This window comes from Scyliorhinus torazame, chromosome 29, assembly GCF_047496885.1.
Source record: "Scyliorhinus torazame isolate Kashiwa2021f chromosome 29, sScyTor2.1, whole genome shotgun sequence".
In the NCBI taxonomy this organism is placed as follows: domain Eukaryota; kingdom Metazoa; phylum Chordata; class Chondrichthyes; order Carcharhiniformes; family Scyliorhinidae; genus Scyliorhinus; species Scyliorhinus torazame.
In genome coordinates, this window is record NC_092735.1 from 25,694,407 (window position 1) to 25,715,030 (window position 20,624).

The following is a 20,624-nucleotide window of genomic DNA, read 5'->3' on the forward strand; positions in this document are numbered from 1 at the left end:
CACAGTCAGGTCAACCTCGATTTTGCCCTTAAATCACAGAGTGGGACTCAAACCACGATTGACGGACCCAAGCCCGTCCCATGTTTCGCAGAGGCAGGAGGTGGCCTGTCATTGGTCGACAATGGGATCTCCCGGCCCCGCCGTTGTCAACGGGGTTTCCCGTTGAATGCACCCCTCACCACCGGGGAACCCGGAGAAAAACTCCCGCCCCTCGTGTCTCAGAGCTGGGAGTGCTACCAACTGAACCTCAGCTGACACACATAAAGCAAAGCGGTGATTACTGACTGGTGTAGCCCAGTAACAATCGTCACCTTTAGCCGAAGGTTACAACGTCAACTTCATTTCTTTAAACCCCTTGACAGCTGCAATTACTTGTCAGGGCAGGGTGGACTTCATTCAAGCATGTCAGAAACACAGATGTTAATTATGATATAAAAGTTCTCACCTCACAGGTACCTGTTTAAAATTAAATAAAAACAAAGCACCTACCCACCAATTTGCTGGGACTGCGGATTTTGTGTAATATTACAGGAGTACTTACTTCCCAATCGCCAATCCGAGTTCTTGTCCAGATGCTGAGTGTTGCTCAGTCTCTTACTCTGCTGACTTGTGCTGTGGCCTGGAAGCTTTTTATGTCTTTGAAAGGAGGGCGGGACCTGAAAATCACAAACACACACACAGATGGATGTAGCTCAGCCCTCTTCCTTTTCAAGGAATTTAAGTGTATCCTGTTCTATTTGATAAGGAGGGGGGAGAGGTTATTTAAAGATGCATTGACAATTGCATCAAACTGCGGCTTATGACATTGCCCCTTTCTCCCCTCAAGCATTCCTTGCCAGCAACTTTAAGAGGACATGACCAGCTCTTCCTGCGTTCTGCTGAGTAATGAAAGAATTTGTGTTTATACAGTGCCATTCACAATGTCTCAAAATATTTCCCAATCAGTGAAGCACGTTTCAAGCGTAGTCACTGATGTAGGAAGTCCAGCATCAAATTTGTACACAGCAAGCTCCCAAAAACAACAATGTGATCATCACCAGCTAATTAATTCACGGTAGCACAGTGGTTAACACTGTTGCTTCACAGCTCCCAGGGTCCCAGGTTCGATTCCCGGCTTGGGTCACTGTCTGTGCGGAGTCTGCACGTTCTCCCCGTGTCTGCGTGGGTTTCCTCCGGGTGCTCTGGTTTCCTCCCACAAGTCCCGAAAGACGTGCTTGTTAGGTGAATTGGTCATTCTGAATTCTCCCTCTGTGTACCCAAGCAGGCGGTGGAATGTGGCGACTAGGGGCTTTTCGCAGTAACTTCATTGCAGTGTTAATGTAAGCCTACTTGTGACAATAATAAAGAATATTATTATAATTCTTAGCCACGTTCGTTGAGCGATAAACATTGCCCAGGACTTTCTTTCCCCTGCACTTCTTCGAGTCAGTACCTTTCCCATCCAGCTGAGAGGTGCTCCGTTTTAATGTCTCACCTGAAAGGTAGCACCACCAACAGTGCAGAACTCCCTCAGTGCTGCGCTGGGAGAGTCAGGCTCGATAACTAGCTCAGGTCCTCGGAGCAGGGCTTGGAGCTACCGGTTTCTGGCACAGAGCGAGATGTGGCCTCCGAGCCATGGCTATGTGGTTCTGAGCCAGGAGGAATTGGAAGCTGCAAGTGTGTTTCCCGATCAGTGATCAGATAGTTGTCCCTAACCTCGAGAGTGATTTACGATATTTCACTGAGTCGCAACATCTCTGGGCTTGGGAGGAAGGGTTTCTGCTTGGAATCACAGAATCCATAGAACTCCTACTGTGCAGAAGGAGGCCATTCAGCCCATCAAGTTCGCTCGGATCATCCGAAAGAGTACCCTACCTTGCCCACTCCCCCACCCTGTCCCCGCAACCTAACCTACACCTCTTTGGACTGTGGGGGGGAGATCGGAGCACCCGGAGGAAGCCCCTCTACGGGGAGAATGCGCAAACTCCACACAGAAGGTCACCCAAGGCAGAATCGAACCCGGGTCCCTGGCACTGTGAAGCAGCAGTGCCAACCACTGTGCCACCGTCCCACCCATTTATGAATGAATGAGTTGAACTGTGATATTCTCCACAGTTGAGTAGCTTGCGAACATGCCCAGGCCTGCACGCATTCATTTTGGGTGAGACGTCGAGGTTTGACAGGCAGAACCCTAACCCAGCCAATACGTTCTTCCTCACTGAGAAAAAATGCATGCCTCTTTAGAATGTGCTGTACAAATCGTGGCCACTTGGGGTGGGTGGGGATTCACTGTATAACTACTCTTTCCCTATAGCAGTAATATCGGGTGTGATAATCTCACCACTGATGGGGAAGAGGTAAACTAGGGATTCCTCTTACTAAAGTCAGGAGAATGTTCTCAGTTTTGAAAATGTGATTAAAGTGACTCCATTATTTAAAAAGAAAGGGTCTCAAGGGACAACAATAGCAAGAACATACATTTATATAGACCTTTACTGGTTAAAATCTCTCTTACTGTTTGTCAGGAGCATTACCTGACAAATCTGCTACATAAAGCCTTGGTTAGATCACAAACAGGGTCCCGTGGGCAGACTGGTCACCGTACTATTGGAAGTAGAGCATGGATTTATCAGAATGGCACCTGCTCTCCCAGGGTTAAGTAACAGTAAAGAGATCAAGCAATTGAGTCTCTGAAATTCTGATGGTTAAGGAGTGATTAAATTGACGTTTCAAGATATTGAAAGAGACACATGGGACAGATTGTGTGAAAATATGACCACGAGTTGGGATGTCTCAACCTAGAGGGAAGAGTTTAAAACTTAGAGCCAGATCTTTCAAGAGTGAAAGTAAAACGAGGCACAGAATGGTTTCAGCACAGAAGGAGGCCATTTGACCCATCGTTCCTGTACCATCTCTCCAAAAGAGCAATTCACGTCATGCCTCTTGCTGACTCCCCAGAACCCTGCACATTGTGTTTTCAGATATTAATCCAACTCCCTTGTGAAAGCCTTGATTGAACCTGATTGATCCTCCCCCACACTCTCAGACAGCACGCTCCAGATCCTAACCACTCGCTGAGTGAAGACGTTTCCCCTCGAGTCTCCATTGCTTCGTTTTACCGATTGCTTTAATAATAATAATAATAATAATAGCTTATTGTCACAGGTAGGCTTCAATGAAGCTACTGTGAAAAGTCCCTACTCGCCTGTTCGGGGAGGCCGGTACGGGAATTGAACCCGCGCTGCTGGTCTTGTTCTGCATTACAAGCCAGCTGTTTAGCCCACTGTGCAAAACCAGCCCCTAAATCTGTGTCCCTCTCATCCTCAATCCTTCCACCAATGGAATAAGAAGCTCTGGGTTTGAATCCCATTCCAGGGCTTGATGACCAAGGAACGTATGCACCTTTACAACGCGGCCAAACAGGTTGAATGTCAACCTGCAAATCCTTCCAACTCACGGCAATGGCCAGCAGTCGGAGTGGAGGAACATCGGACCCTCTACCATCATTATCTATAGCTCCAGACTACAACATGCATGGAAAGTTGCACGTTACCACAGCAACGTGTGCTCTCTGAGTGAATTGCAACATGCCACCACCAATCGGAGTGGTAGGATATGATTCGTGGCTTACCAAAATGGTTTGTCCTGGGGATTTGAAACAAAGGAGGAGCCATCAATCCAAACTTGGCGACGACGCCAAACCCTGTGAAGATATTCGAAAAGCTCACCAAAACCTTGGTCTAAGAGGCTTTAAGCAGGATCTCAAAGAAGGTGAGAGAGCGAGAGAGAGAGAAGAGGAGAGATTCAAAGAGGGAATTCCAGAGCTTTAGGACCTCGAGAATGCAAACAAGGCCAGAATTAGAGAAACACAGAGGGTTGCAGGGGCTGGAGGAGATTACAGAGAAAGCGGAAAAGGACAAGGCCATGAAAGAATTTGAAAAAAGGATGCAATTTTCCAGGAAGAGCCAAGGTGGGCAGTGAGCACAAGGTTGGTGGCAGAGGTTTAAGCAAGCTTAGGAATCTGCAGACCAGTTAAACTTAACTTTGGTTGCAGGGAAAGTGAAACAATTTTGTGGGATTCAGTGGGCGGAAAGTCAGAACTTGTCAAATAATAGCTGGGATGCATTCAGGAAAAGCACTTCATGCCAAATTAACCGGCAGGGGATTTTGCCAATGGTGTTACTGGAATGATAGTTGATGTAATGCTGATGGAATGTACCTGGTTTATCAGAAGTCTTCTGACACGGGCGGCAAGGTGGGGCAGTGGTTAGCCCTGCTGCCTCGCGACGCCGAGGACCCGGGTTCGATCCTGGGTCACTGTCCGTGTGGAGTTTGCACATTCGGCCCCTGCCTGCGTGGATCTCACCCCCACAACCCAAAGATGTGCAGATGGCCACACTAAATTGCTCCTTAATTCAAAAAATGCGAAAGACAATCTCTGACACCTATGCTTAATGGCAAAGGAAGAGAGTTAAGATACACCCCCAGCATTGCACTGTAGCTGCAGCAGTCTGTTTAAAAACAGGGGAGAGAGTTGAAAAGAGAGACACGGGACTGGATTCTCCGGTCCCCAAGCTGCGTGTTTCTCGGTGGTGCACTGGTGGGATTCTATATTCCTGCCACTTGTCAACAGGATTTCCCAATGAAGCCACCCCATGCCACCTGGTAACCTTCGTGTGGGGGTACGCTGCCAGTCGGACAAGTGAATCGCAAAGCTCAGGGAATTCTGGCCATGTTGTCGAAGCTTTTTGTTTTGTACTCTTCAGGTCAGATCCAAGAATGCTAAATTTCATTTGATACACTACACTAATTTTAAGATAATCAGTTGAGCTCATAACATAGCTCATTTGCAATAGCTTGGAGCCATATGCATTTAATCGTAGGAATGCATTCTCTGCAAACTAAATGAATATGAACAAGCCTTGCGCCTTTTTTGAATCACCCAAAGGTTTGGCGAGCCTATAGCATCCTTTGCTTTGTCCATGCCAATGCCTCAGTCAATCTTCTCTCCTGGAGTATAAATTGTTGTGATCATCTGAAATTTGATATTCTTGCACTTGTCCTGATGAGTGCAATACGAAAAGCTTCTGCAACATGTCTCTCTTTTCAGCAATACTCAAATTCTGCACCAACAAGCAACTGAAAAAGAGTATTTAATTGAAATATTTTGGATTAGGAGCAGCATCATCTGTAGGGTCGAGCCTTAATTTTAATCTGACGATTTGGATTAGGCTTTTACGGAAATATCTCTAAATTCCTACCATCGAACCCTTAGGCTTTCAAATTCCCTCCCTAATCTCTTTCTCTCCCCTCTCTCACTTGTCATGTAAGACGCACTTTAATACCTCACTTATGACGAGGTTATCTGTCCTAATGTCTCCATCTTTGGTTCAGTAAACACTGTGTCCAATAATCCTCCCATGAAGCACTTTAGGGCTATTTCCTCAGTCAGAAGTGGCAACAAGCTCTTGCCCGCATTTATTACCCATCCCGAATTGCCCTTGAGATGGGGATGTGAGCTACCTTCTGGAAACACTGCAGTCCCTGGCACTATTTTGAAGAGCAGGGGATAGGCGGCACGGTGGTTAGCACTGTGGCTCCACAGCGCCAGGGTCCCAGATTCGATTCCCAGCTTGGGTCACTGTGCGGAGTCTGCACGTCCTCCCCGTGTCTGCGTGGGTTTCCTCCGGGCGCTCCGGTTTCCTCCCACAAGCCCCGAAAGACGTGCTTGTTAGGTGAATTGGACATTCTGAATTCTCCCTCAGTGTACCCGATTAGGCGCCAGAATCATAGAATTTATAGTGCAGAAGGAGGCCGTTCAGCCCATCGAGTCTGCACCAGCCGTTGGAAAGAGCACCCCGCTTAAGCCCACGCCTCCACCCTATCCCCGTAACCTAGTAACCCCACCTAACCTTTTTGGACACTAAGGGCAATTTAGCACGGCCAAGCCACCTAACCTGTACGTCTTTGGACTGTGGGAGGAAACCGGAGCACCCGGAGGAAACCCACGCAGAGGAATATGACAACTCAGGGCTTTTCACAGTAACTTCATTGCAGTGTTAATGTAAGCCTACTTGTGACAATAATAAAGATTATGATTATTATCCTTAGTATATCTTCACCAAGATTTATCCCATAATCAACATTCGTAAAACTGATTATCTGGTCATCGTCATATGATGGTGGGAGTTTGCTGTGTGCAAGTTGCCTGCTGAGTTTCCGACATTACAATGGTGACTATACCTCAGAAGTATTTCATAGGCTGTAAAACCCTTGGAGATGTTCAGCGGTCAAGAAAAACTGTATAAATACAAGCTCTTGTTGAATAACTAGCACTGAAGCAATGGCTAAAAACTAAGAGTTTGTGGCAATTTTTCAAATGTGTTGTGTTAAAAATGAGAAAGTTGGAAAGGGTGATAGGGATAAAGCAGTGTCAAAGAGCGAATCTACACTAAATGGAACAATGCCACATTATTAAATAAGATGGTGAAGAAAACCTAATACTGAAGTATAATGGAATTATGAACACATGAATTATGTACAATTAAAAAATGAATAAAGTTCGGCGTTGCATAACGAGAGAGCTGATGCACACAATCACTATTATTGCCAATGGGGGATTGGTTAGATTCCACAGGATATTCAGAATAAGAGAATTGTTCAAAGGATATTTTACTCCTCTTCAGACTGCGTTACCATTCAGGAAACTATCGTAAAACAATTCTTTATTACGAACATCAGCTGACTTCATCAGGCTCGTAAAGCGTTTTCAACCAAAGGGCAATCGAGCTGTGAAATAAATTACTGGGAAAGGTCATTGAATTGAACAAAATTAATGGGCTTTAGAGATTATGGAGTCAATAATGCATAATAATAACTATTAATAACCAGGCAAAGTGAGTATCTCCAATTTTTGAACCTGTCTGATTTTCAGTCGCACAATGGTTGGAACTGTTGTTTCCAGGGTCTCGGATTCGATTCCCGGCTTGGGTCACTGTCTGTGCGGAATCTGCACACTCTCCCTGTGTCTGCGTGGGTTTCCTCCGGGTGCTCCGGTTTCCTCCCACAAGTCCAGAAAGACGTGGTGGTTAGGTGAGTTGGACATTCTGAATTCTCCATCTGTGTACCCGAATAGGCGCCGGAATGTGGTGACGAGGGGATTTTCACAGTAATTTCATTGCAGTGTTACTGTAAGCCTACTTGTAATAATAATAATACACTATTATTATTTTAAAATGGCAGAGCAAATACCTTAGGCTGAAAAAATGGTAGGCAATTGTCCGAGTGGCTCTGAAATGGTGGGAAATGCACCACTGACTCTAGAGTAACGGGTGGTCCAGCTTCGCTTCCAAAAGAATGTGGATGATTCACGAGATAACGGCGGAGACAGTGAAGGTGAAAGTCTACCTCAGTCAGACAGCTTGCCTGGAGTTGATGGCCCTGAGGGTTATAGTGAGGAGGTGGTGGGCCTTCTGGCTGTCACAGAGGATGAAGGCTGTTGAACCTGGCAGCTTTTGCTTCTTATCATGTTTGTCTTTTCAAAGTTTGGAACAAAGGTTTGAGCCAAAGTGAAATGTTTGTGTTGATGGACAGTCCGGCGGGCAGGGTCCTCAGATCTGCCATGTGTATATGACGCAAGCGTAGGTGGAGGGGGGGCAAGGGGTGGGGGGGGGGGGTTTGGCAAGGGGTGGGGGGTTAGCGGGGAAGGGGAGGGGAAGTGTGCTTTGCTTTCAACCTTTGCTTCCAACCGAGTGTTACAAAGAATTGTGCAGCGCTTCACAACAGTGAAACAGGACGTTCGGCCCCACTGTTCCATTCTGGTATTTATGACCCACTCTATCCCAACTTTGTTCCTCTCAACATTTTCTATTGGCCACCTGTTCAGTTGGGGGTTTGGGTAATGGGACGAGAGCTGGAGTGGGGTATGGGGTGGGTGGGGGGGCGGTGCTGTCCATCGTCGGCGAATTTGACCATGCCTGGTCTGACACTTACATACTCTGGCAGCTGAGTCACTGGATATCATTTGGGGGTCTGGAAATGATTTTAAACTTCCAGGAGATCCTAAAGCAGATTGTAGTTTTAACTGCATTTCAAAAAGTACCCTTCAGATGTGAATTCCTCCACACACCCGTGTGCAAATTCTATCGAACATGTTAAAGCGCATGCTCTGTCTTTCAAAAAAAGCTCCATCTTGCCAATGATGTGTCCAGCTACAGTTTTAATTAGCTGACTCCCTGAGGCATTGCTCATAGTTAGTGATGACCAGGATTGGTGATTTGGGACAGCATGGTGGCACAGTGGTTAGCACTGCTGCCAATGGCACTGAGGACCCGGGTTCGATCCCGGCTCTGGGTCACTGTCCATGTGGAGTTTGCACGTTCTCCCCAAGCCTGCGTGGGTTTCACCCCCACAACCCAAAGCTGTGTAGGATAGGTGAATTGGCTACGCTAAATTGCCTCTTAATTGGAAAAAAATAATAACTCTAAATTTACTTTTTAAATTTTTCTTTAAAAAAGGCAGGAATGTTACGCTTATATTCCTTGCCTACAGAAAGTGCAGCACGGTAGCAGAGTGGTTAGCACTGTGGCTTCACAGCGCCAGGGTCCCAGGTTCAAATCCTGCTTGGGTCACTGTCTGTGTGGAGTCTGCACGTTCTCCCCGTGTCTGCGTGGGTTTCCTCCGGGTGCTCCGGTTTCCTCCCACAGTCCAAAGATGTGCAGGTTAGGTGGATTGGCCATGATAAATTGCCCTTGGTGTCCAAAAACATTAGGAGGGGTTATTGGGTTAATGGGATAGGGTGGAATTTCATAGAATTTCATAGAATTTACAGTGCAGAAGGAGGCCATTCGGCCCATCGAGTCTGCACCGGCTCTTGGAAAGAGCACCCTGCCCAAGGTCAACACCTTCACCCTATCCCCATAACCCAGTAACCCCACCCAACACTAAGGGCAATTTTAGACACTAAGGGCAATTTATCCTGGCCAATCCACCTAACCTGCACATCTTTGGACTGTGGGAGGAAACCGGAGCACCCGGAGGAAACCCACGCACACATGGGGAGGATGTGCAGACTCCGCACAGACAGTGACCCAAGCCGGAATCGAACCTGGGACCCTGGAGCTGTGAAGCAATTGTGCTATCCACAATGCTACCGTGCTGCCCGGAAATGAGGGCTTAAGTGGGTCGGTGCAGACTCAATGGGCCGAATGGCCTCCTTCTGCACTGTATGTTCCATGTTCTAAAGGTGACCTAATTAAGGTTGTTTAAGGTGATTGCATAATTTCACGGGGTTGATAGTGAGAAATAGGGCTGGATTTTCCGGTTCACCAGTCCCGTGTTTCTCGGCGGCGCGCCAATCTTCCCGCCACCCGTCAACGGGATTTTCCATTGAAGCCACCCCACGTGGTTGGGAAACCCGCAGGTGGGGGTGCGCTGCCAGCGGTAGAAGTGAATCCCGATGGCTGGAGATATCTGGCCACTATTCCCTCTGGTGTGTTTGCATGAAGGGGGCTACTCCCTCCAAAAAAAAGTCTGACTGAGGGGCGGGTGGGGTGAGAGGATGGGGCTGAGGGATGAAGGGATGCGGGACAAGAGATGCCAAGTGGTGAACCATAGGCGATGCAGTTTAACCGAGACCTCGGTCAGACAGGAGGAGAGTCGCTGAGGGGCACAAGATGAACAGCCCACGCCACAATATTTTTTTACAGCACCTGATTCAAAATTAATTAAAACCCGCAAGAACCAATGTCATGAGACATGAAATAAGGGAAGAAGAAAAACTTAAATATTTAGATGTGCGTTTAAAAGTCAGATTTTGGAGATTAATGTATTTGCATTAAATCCTTGTCTATAACCCAGTGGATCATCTGCTGTTGGTTACCAACCCGCATTAAACTAGCACAGGCATGAACTTTAAATCCCCTGGAGCCCAGTTTAGAACTTTTCAGACAAAATCTGGTTAAAAAAAAGACTGTCGACTTCTAAATCAGACAGATGGTTAGAAAATAAACATACTGTTGGCTAACATCGCCAGCTATTGGTTGGTGAGGGGGTTTGGCTACTGTGGGTTCTCATCCAGCAAGTTCCCAATCTCAGCCATACTGCTGAGCAGAAGGTTTTCCCTCTCCCTATTGTGGGTGAGAGGTAGAGCTCCCCCTACAGTCAGGGAGGAAGGGTTCGCCTCCCCGTCCCCGCCACAGTCAGGGAGGTAGAGCTCCCCCTACAGTCAGGGAGGAAAGACTCGCCTCCCGCTCCCCGCCACAGTCAGGGAGGTAGAGCTCCCCCTACAGTCAGGGAGGAAGGGTTCGCCTCCACCTCCCCGCCACAGTCAGGGAGGTGGAGCTCCCCCTACAGTAGGGAGCCAATTTCTCCGTTCAGTCAAAGAGACAGAGGAAGGAATTTTCCAACCCTTCTCAGGGGAGAGATCGTCCAGTCCCGCCGATGTCAAACCCCCCCGCCATGGGAAACCCTGTTTCCAGCGGCAGGATCAGAAAATCCCACCATCAGCTAATGGAGGGTCTCCTCTGATGCCACGAAACACCGCAGGGACTGTGGAATAAACCCACCCATAGTTTCTGTATACAGTCGGGGCGATAGAGCTTCCCCTACAGTTGGGGAGGTAGAATGTCCCCTCCCATGAGGGCGTTCGAAATCCCCTCTACAAATGGGGAGTTGGCATTCCTGTATAGATGGACGGTCGGGACTCCCTTATGCCTCAGCCCCAAAGATCTGACAATTGAAGAGTTAACTCGGGTCGAATTAAGCCTTGGACGGTTAAGGCTGAGCCATGGAGCAAATGGTCAAATATCTCAATAATTGCAGTCAGGTTTTGAAGCTTAGAGGAGTGTGACGGACATCATGACCAGGGAATTCCAATGCTCCCCCACACAGGCTCATGGATCACGTATCAGAACCTTCTTCATTTCCTAGCTGGGAGGGGGGTAGATTGGGGGGGTCCCACACACTTAGAGCTGAAAATCATAATGCAAACAAAGGATAGTACAGTCAGAATGGACAGTCACGTGAGAGTTTGATGGAATGATCGGGGCCCAGCACTCTTGCACAGGAAAGAAGAGGCGCTGAGCACATTATTGGCAATTAACAAAATACAATTCCACTGGCAGGAGGGTGAGTGACCAGAGGACGGAGAGTTAAGATATTTGGCAGAAGAACTTGCGACAAAGGTCAGGATAATGTTTTTTACTCAGTGAGTTGTGTGGATCTGGAACCTGCTGACCGAAAGAGGAGTGGCAACAGTTTCAATCGTAACTGTCAAAAGGGAATTGGATAAATCCTTGAAAAGGCCGGGCTATGGGGGAGAGAGAAGGGGATAGGATGAATTGGACAGCTGGCTCAAAGAGCTGGCACGAGCACAATGGACCGAATGGCCTCATTGTGTGCTGTGTGTTGCTGCTACTCCCGCTGTTGCTCCAGAAGTTGAGGAAGGCATGGAATCATAGAATTCATAGAGCAGAAGGAGGCCATTCGGCCCATCGAGTCTGCACCAGCTCTTGGAAAGAGCACCCTACCCAAGGTCAACACCTCCACCCTATCCCCATAACCCAGTAACCCCACCCAACGCTAAGGGCAATTTTGGACACTAAGGGCAATTTATCAAGGCCAATCCACCTAACCTGCACATCTTTGGACTGTGGGAGGAAACCGGAGCACCCGGAGGAAACCCACGCACACACGGGGAGGATGTGCAGACTCCGCACAGACAGTGACCCAAGCCGGAATCGAACCTGGGACCCTGGAGCTGTGAAGCAATTGTGCTAACCACTATGCTACCGTGCTGCCCAAAATGAAATGAAAATCGGTTATTGTCCCAAGTAGGCATCAAATGAAGTTACTGTGAAAAGCCCCTAGTCGCCACATTCCGGCGCCTGTTCGGGGAGGCTGTTACGGGAATTGAACCGTGCTGCTGGCCTGCCTGGGTCTGCTTTCAAAGCCAGCGATTTAGCCCTGTGCTAAACAGCCCCTAAATGTTAGGAATAGGAGGAAGGCTTCGGAAATGGGCTCAAGATTTGCTCTGCTACAGAAAGCTAAGTCTGAATGTGTTTGGGGCTGTGTAGATAAGATGAGGGGGTCATCAATGGGATTTCATGGGAGCTTAGTGTTGGGGCCATTTCTGTTCATTGGATTATAAGAAATAGTATGAATAGGTCATTCAGCTCCTCGAGCCTGCTCCTCTGTTCAATAAGATCATAGCTCATCTGAATTTGAAGTCAACTCCATTTTCCTGTCTGTCCCCCATAACCCGTGACTTCTTTGTCAATCAACAATCTGTATCTCTCAGCCTTGAACGTATTCAGTGACCCATCCTCCACTGATCCAAACCTCGGCACTCTTTCTCTAACAGCAATGTGGGTGTACGTACACTATATGTACTGCAGAGGTTCAAGGAGACAGCCGACCCCCCACCTTCACGAAGACAATCAGGAACATCAATAAATGCTGCCCGGCTGAGCGATGCCCATGAATGAATAAAAGAGAGAATTCCAAAAACGAACGTTCTTCTGAGAGAAGAAATTCCTCCTTATCTCGGTTTTAAATAGGCCGCCTCTTATTTTGAAATTCTGTCCCCTAGTTCTAGATACCTCATGAGGGGAAGCATTCTCTCAGCATCCACCCATTCAAGCTCCCTCAGAATCTTAAGATCATCTCATACTTGACATACAACATACTTGACCCCATCCTCACCAACCTGCCTGCCGCAGATGCACCTGCCCGTGAGAGTATCTGTAGGAGTGACCATGCACAGTCCTTGTGGATACAAAGTCCTGTCTTCACATTGAGGATCCCCTCCTCAATTGGGGAAGTTTGCTGGTGATTGCACGATGTCGGCACCATTCGTGACCCTTCAGATAATGAAGCAGTCCATGTTCAAATGCAGCACGACCTGGGCAATATCCACGCTTGGATTTACAGGTGGCAATTAACACTTGCAACACACAATTGCCAGACAATGGCCATTTCCAACAAGGGGGAAGCTAATGATCGTCCCTTGTTATTCAATGACTTCATCATCGCTGGTGCTACCATTGAGCAGATGTGGAACTGGACTAGCCATATAAATACTGTGGCTGCAGGAACAGGTGAGAGGCTGGGAATCCAGGAGCAAGTAACTCACCTCCTGACTCCCCAAAGCCTGTCCACCATCTCAAGCTACAAGTCAGGAGTGTGATGGAATACTCCCCATCCGTCTGGATGAGTGCAGCTCCAACAACACTCAACAGGTTCAACACCATCCAGGACAAAGCAGCCCCGCTTGATTGGCACCTCTTCCACAAACCATAACTCTCTCCACCACTAATGCACAGTGACAGCCACGTGTGCTGTCTATAACATGCACTGCAGCAACTCACAAACGTTCCTTGAACAGCACCTCCTAAACCTATAACCATTACCATCTAAAAGGACAAGAGCAGCAGATACATGGAAATCCTACCATCTGGATATTCCCCTCCAAGTCACTCACCATCCTGACTTGGAAAGATTCCTACACTGGAGCTTGGTCAACATCCGTGAACTCCCTCTGTAACAGCACTGTGGATGTACCTACACAATATGGACTGCAACAGTTCAAGAAGGCAAATCTCAAGGGGCAATTAGTGATGGGTAATAAATGCTGGCCTAGCCAGCGATCCCACATCCCAGGATGAATCTAAAAAAACATTGTAGATAAAGCTGGCCAAGATCTGCCAATCCTGGGGTAGCTAGTATAATTCTCTTTGCTGTACTGCAGATAGAGACATCCAGGAATTGGAAACAGTGCAGCAAGGGACAACTAGATTTGAGAGATGAGAGCACAGGAACCCACCCAGGCTAACCCAACATGGTGAACATAGATCAGCTACCAGACTCATGCATCCAAACATGGAACAAGCGAACACAACATTGCAGAGGGTGAAGAGCCTGGGCTTGTTCACTCTGGAAAAGAGAAGCGTCAGGCGAGAGATTACTCACAGATTTTTTCGAATGTTATTCACTCACGAGATCTGGGCGTTGAGGGCAGGGCCAGCATTTATTTCCCATTCCTAATTTACTTTGAGAAAGCGGTCGTGAGCCTCCTTCTTGAACTGCGATCCGTGTGGTGTAGGTACACCCACCGTGCTGTTAGGGAGTTCCAGGCTTTTGCCCCTGCGACAGTGAAGGAATGGTGATGTAGTTCTAAGTCAGGATGATGTATGGCTTGGAGGGGACTTTTAAAAAATAAATTTTTATTCGCCTCATTTCAAAACTCTTTCATCAAATATACAACCAACACAAGATAACAATAACAAATAAAATATCAATCTTCCAACCAGCATCCCTTCAACATCCAAACCTAAATATCACCTCTACATCCCAAATACAAATCAAGAAAGACGACAAGAAAATCCACGGTCATCCCATACATGGTAAGCAATAAACAATATGCTCACTTCCCACCACCCCCCCCAATGTTCGATGGCATCCAATTCTTGATAGTGCCTGATGAACAATGCCCATGAATTGTAGTACCCTTCCATCCTCCCCCGCAGCTCAAACTTCACCTTCTTGAGCATCAAAAACCCCCGCAGGAACCCCCGCCAAGCCCAGGCACAGGCCGGGGAAGCTGTCCTCTACCCCAACAGGACCCGCCTTCGGGCAATCAGCGAGGCGAAGGCTAAGACATCCGCCCTCCCTCCAATACCCCTCCAGTTTCGGACAGGACCAAAACATGTGAACATGTCCCCTGTTGTCTTGGAGGGTAACTTGAAGATAGTTTCATTTGGATGCATATTATAACATTATAGAAAAATTGAAGTGAAGAATAATATTTAGATTGACATAAGAACCTAATCCAGAGGACGTGGGTTTGCTCTGTTAGGAATTGGGCAAAAACATAAGAACATAAGAACTAGGAGCAGGAGTAGGCCATCTGGCCCCTCGAGCCTGCTCCGCCATTCAATGAGATCATGGCTGATCTTTTGTGGACTCAGCTCCACTTTCCGGCCCGAACACCATAACCCTTAATCCCTTTTTTCTTCAAAAAACTATCTATCTTTATCTTAAAAACATTTAATGAAGGAGCCTCTACTGCTTCACTGGGCAAGGAATTCCATAGATTCACAACCCTTTGGGTGAAGAAGTTCCTCCTAAACTCTGTCCTAAAAACAGTTTAATCGAATGAGAACAGAGTAGAACAGTTCCTCCACCACAGGCATCACATAGCCTGGTGCATATTTACCACAAAAAAGTTCCCACGGTCCTCAAGACTTTCCTTATATTCTAGGTTTATTGCATTTAAATTACACCGCCTACCTTTGTGGAATTTGAATCCATGCGCCTCAGAATTAGCCTCGAGCCACAGGTCCAGCGACATTGCAACCAGGTGACCATCATTCCATTTGAAAACCGAACCAAGGTACCAGCACACGGAGAGGCTGCAGAAGCGATTTACCAGACTGACACCAAGACTTCAGTTTTGTAGGGGGACTGGAGGAGCCGGCGTTGTTTAACTCAGAAGGTTAAGGGGAAATTCAATTGCTCCTTTCAACATCATTGATAGGTTAAATGTGGAGCAACTGCTTCGAATAGCATTCGGGCCAGTAAACCGAGGATACAGACTGAAAGATAATTGACAATGGACCATCGCTGTCTCCATTCATAGAATCATAGAACCTACAGTGCAGAAGGAGGTCATTCGGCCCATCGAGTCTGCACCGGCCCTTGGAAACAGCATCCTACCTAAGCCCACCCCTCCACTCCAACCCCGCAACCCAGTAACCCCACCCAACCTTTATGGACACTAAGGGCAATTTATCATAGCCAATCCACTTAACCTGCACATCTTTGGACTGTGGGAGGACGTGCAGACTCCGCACAGGCAGTGGCCCAAGCCGGGAATCGAACCTGGGGCCCTGGAGCTGTGAAGCAACTCTGCTAACCACTGTGCTACCGTGCCGCTTCGCCAAGGATTCCCCCCTTGAGAGAGCCAGACTGTGCAGGCACAGCAGATTACTACACCAAGGAAGGCCTATTGTCCTCTCAATTATTGATCTTGTGGAAACATGGCTGTGGTGGTGGCTCTCTTCAGCCGCAGACTTTGGGTGTTTTTTAATGGCCTCATCAGCCATCTTATTAGCGGTTAGCCTTTGTCGCTCAGTAGCCAGCCACCCGCCCTGCTGGTGCAATGAACAACCTGGGAGTGATGCTTGATGTAGCTTCCTGGTTACCTGAAACATAGCTGCAGTATCTAATTCTTCTGGGCGCACACAATATGAATGTTTAGAGAGTGCAGGCCCTTTTTATTAACAAAGGTACCTGGCTCCCCTGCTGGCACATGCACGCAGTCAATGGCTCCCTGGACACAGGGAAATCCCATAATTGCAGCATAACCTCTGGCTTGCTCGGCCTGGCTTACCTCGCTTGTCCTGCAATGAATAACAGTGTTGATCCTTTGGAATAGAGCATCTGCGGGCAACTTGATGCAGCTGTGAGTGGCGGATTGTGAGACTCCGAAGAGATAAAAGTTCAGGGCCGTTCTCACCTTCAGAGCTGTGATGACTGGAACTACTGTTAATTCACCAGTGCACTGTGATATCATGTTACTGCTGTAGCGTGTTACGTTATGTGTTTAACCCTGAGGGCTCCACCAATGGGCCATTGTATGGCTTCGCCCACAGGGGGATATGTCGGGGCATGTACGGGCTCGCCCATGGCTCCACCCCTTACAGGAAGTATAAAGGCAGCTGACCTGCGGGGCCGCATTCATTGTTGTACCGGTCACAGGCGGGCTCAGTTGTAAGCTGATTAAAACCACGGTTTACTTCTCAACGTGTCTCTCAGTGAATTGATGGTCGCATCAAGAGCCACTGGCATAGGGTGGCCAGCTTGAGATTATTTTGGGGCTGATCATGTAGCAGATAGAGGTGACAGTTTCCCTGGAGAGGCAAAGTCCTCTTTGGCACCTAACCTCGGGTCAGGTAGCACATTCACTGCCTGTACTGACTGGTGTTGGCACCTTCTCCTGACACTTTGCCCTTGCAAATCCTTCTGGCCCTCCACCCCTTCTGGCTGCACCTGAGGGCGGACTCTGGGGTAGTGCCTCTGTTCAACTTCAGCCTCCCTCCCCCTTCTGGCCCTCTCCTCCTCTTCTGGGAAAGCCTCTCCAGCTGAGGGTACAATCCCCCATGTTTGTCCTGATGGTTGGTTTCTACACTGAAGGGGCCTCTCTGCCGAAAGCCTCTGCTAATATTTAGCACCTCGAACTTCATCCAAATCGACCAAACGCAGCTAAACGTCTAACTCCTCACCTTTCCAACATCTGCTTGTCCCTTTACTCCACCCTGGATGTAGAATTAATGAAAAACGAGAAGGCCAGATCGCCAAATGAAAAGTGCGTGGGCCCTTCAAAATCATGGTCAACTGGGGATTTAATGGTCTTAATTTCCCCTTTAATTATTGGTGGGCATGTTTCCTATTTCCACACGCACCTGTCAATTATCACAAGACAGCTCGATGGCATCGGGAAGCCCTCCTGACGTCATCGCACACCATTTTGTGAAGCATCGGGCCTACCATCCACCCGCATGGCGAAGTTACCATTCTGGCCTATGAAATCACCCCTCACTCTTCAAAACTCCAGAAAATATAGGCCCAATTTTACTCAGCCTCTGACGACGGACGAACGCTCTCGTCCCAGGGACCAATTTAGTGAACTGTCACTGTAGTGCCTCAAAAGTAAGTTTGTCCTTTCGAAATAAAGGCCGGAGAGGAAAAGAGCAATGGGACAGGGAGGGGTTGAGGTCGGAAATGGTACCGATCATGAAAAGGTCGGTAATGAGGAATGGGCTGGTGGTGGGGGGGGCTGAGGGGGGGGTGGTGGCTGTGAAAAAGGAGTTAGGGCTTAGAGCAGGGCCCAAAATTACTTTCCGGGCATGTAAGGAACTGGGTGTGTTCTGTTCACCTCAACACCTGCAGGGAAATCGCTCTGAGAGCAGGAGACTCTTAAACCACTTTGACATGGTGGCTGCATTGTGTGGTTTTTCAAGGCTCTTTGGTAACCGAGGCAACGCTGAAGGGTGTTAATGAAGTCTGAGTATGTAAGACTGCTGACACCCTGCTGTTTCCTTTCAAAAACCGAAGCAAACAGGTGTCGAGAAGTTTTAGAAGAGCCAGTTTATAATCTGCTTAAACCCGTACTCAGGAATTTTTGTTGAGTCGGACAAAGGGAGATTTATTTTCTAAGCCGCGCACACCATTACTTTTTCCCGCTGAACAGTTATATTTGTGTTCAGAGGTCCAGGTTGACAGAGGCACCCGTTAATGATGGCGTCCATGAAGCCCGCCACGCACTCATCCGTGTGTGAAGGTACGACGGGTAATGTTCCTTCCTAAACCACTGCGACCTGTTAGTAATGAATGGGACAGGTCGGAGTGTTGGGGTGTCCTCTGTCAGCTCTTGCTACAAAGGCAAATTATTATACCTTTGGCTGGCAAGCATTTATCAACTTTGGAGGGAAGTTTGAAATTTTATCCACATATACATTTGTTCCCAGCTGGGTTTCCCGCCTCAGTTGCCATGGGAAACTGGTGGTAGGCCTTCTTCTTCAATCCGACTGGCCTCCCATCTGAACCTCTCCACAGACTCATTGGAAACTCTCCTGTCGCACTTTAATTCACACCAAATTCCATCCACCTAACAACTCCATTCTTACTGATCGATATTGGGCTGGATTCTCTGATTTTGAGGCTATGTCCAGAGGAAGTGTCTAGTTTTACCATGAAAAAGTCGGTGGCGTTCCCAGCACCGATGCTCCGCCCGGTGGGGGGCCAGCAGCGGGGCCAGATAAAACTCCAAATGTTCCCGACATAAACGGCCGGAGGATTGCCGGGTCCGTGGCCACGCATGTGCATGGCGACGACCTGCAATGGCCGCGCCGTAGAGCATAGCGCCGGGTGCGCGCGGATCCGGCCGGCCAAATAACGTCCCCCTGGATCCCCCCCCCCTCGCTACCCCCACGGGGACCACCGCCCACCAGTACCCACAGCCCTTTCCGAAGCCCCCCCTGCCAGCAACACGGCTCCTCCCCGCCCCCCCGACTGTATCGACGCTGGACAAAGTCCGCAGCCGCCACTCCGGGTTTACAAAAACCCAGACCATGAGCCCATCGGGGGCAGAGCTTCAGGGTTGGGCTTCAAAGCGACGCGCTGCGGCGCACTCCTACATGATGCCGATTTGGAGGGAGCGGAGCATCTGAAAAATGGCGCCCGATCCGATTCGGTTGCAAACGGGGATTCTCTGCCCAATCGCCGAATATGATTTCGGCATCGGACATCGGAGAATACCGCCCCTTGTCTCTCGGTCTACAAAAGCTTCAAATTTAACATTCCCATTTGTATGTACAAATCCTCGGTAACCTACACAGGATTACAAAGGATATATGGCACAGAAACAGGTCATTCAGCCGAACCAGTCCACGCCAGAATTTATACTCCACTCAAGCCTCCGCCTACTTTTCCTCACCTAAATCTATCAGCATGACCCTGGGCTAGTTTCTCCTTCAAATGCTCTTCTAGCCTCCCCTATTAATCACTTCAGCCGCTCTCCATAATAAGGAGTTTTAACCTCCTCCAGTTCCAAAACATTCTGCAATCTCCGGCCTCTTACAAATTCCCGGTTTCCTTCACTCCACCATTGATGGTCACGCCATTAGTTCTCTAAGTCCTAAGCTCTAGAGTTTGCTTGTCTAACCCTCTCCCCCTCCGTCCTCATAGATTATCATAGAATTTACAGTGCAGAAGGAGGCCATTCGGCCCATCGGGTCTGCACCGGCTCTTGGAAAGAGCACCATACCCAAGATCAACACCTCCACCCTATCCCCATAACCCCATAACCCAGTAACCCCACCCAACACTAAGGGCAATTTTGGACACTAAGGACAATTTATCACGGCCAATCCACCTGACCTGCACATCTTTGGACTGTGGGAGGAAACCGGAGCACCCGGAGGAAACCCACGCAGACACGGGGAGGACGTGCAGACTCCGCATGGACAGTGACCCAGCGGGGAATCGAACCTGGGACTCTGGAGCTGTAAAGCAATTGTGCTATTCACAATGCTACCGTGCTGCCCTCTTTCAAGACATTCCTTAAAATATATCTAAAATATAAACTTTGGACTACTTGCCTTAATAATCCCTTTATGTGCCCTGGGGTCAGTTTATGTTGGTTTACACTTCTGTGAGGCACTTTGTTTTACAACAATAATAATCTAATGATAATCTTTATTAGTGTCACAAGTAGGTTTACATTAACACTGCAATGAAGTTACTGTGAAAATCCCCTAGTTGCCACACTCCTGCGCCTGTTCGGGTACACGGAGGGAGAATTCAGAATATCCAATTCACCTAACAAGCACGTCTTTCGGGACTTGTGGGAGGAAACTATTGAAAACGTTATGGTTCTTTTTGACTGTGATGAGAACGATGATGATTTTCGTTAATGCAGTTAAGCCTGTGGTCAAGGCTGGGACATTGATGGTGTGAGATTCAGTGACAATGGTAGGATTGAGTGCTAGATCGTGTCTCCCAATACGTTGTGTACTCGGTCATTTGGAGCGTTTGCAAGAGTTTTTAAAAATAAGATTTAAATCTGTTCCCCTGAGGCCTCAGCA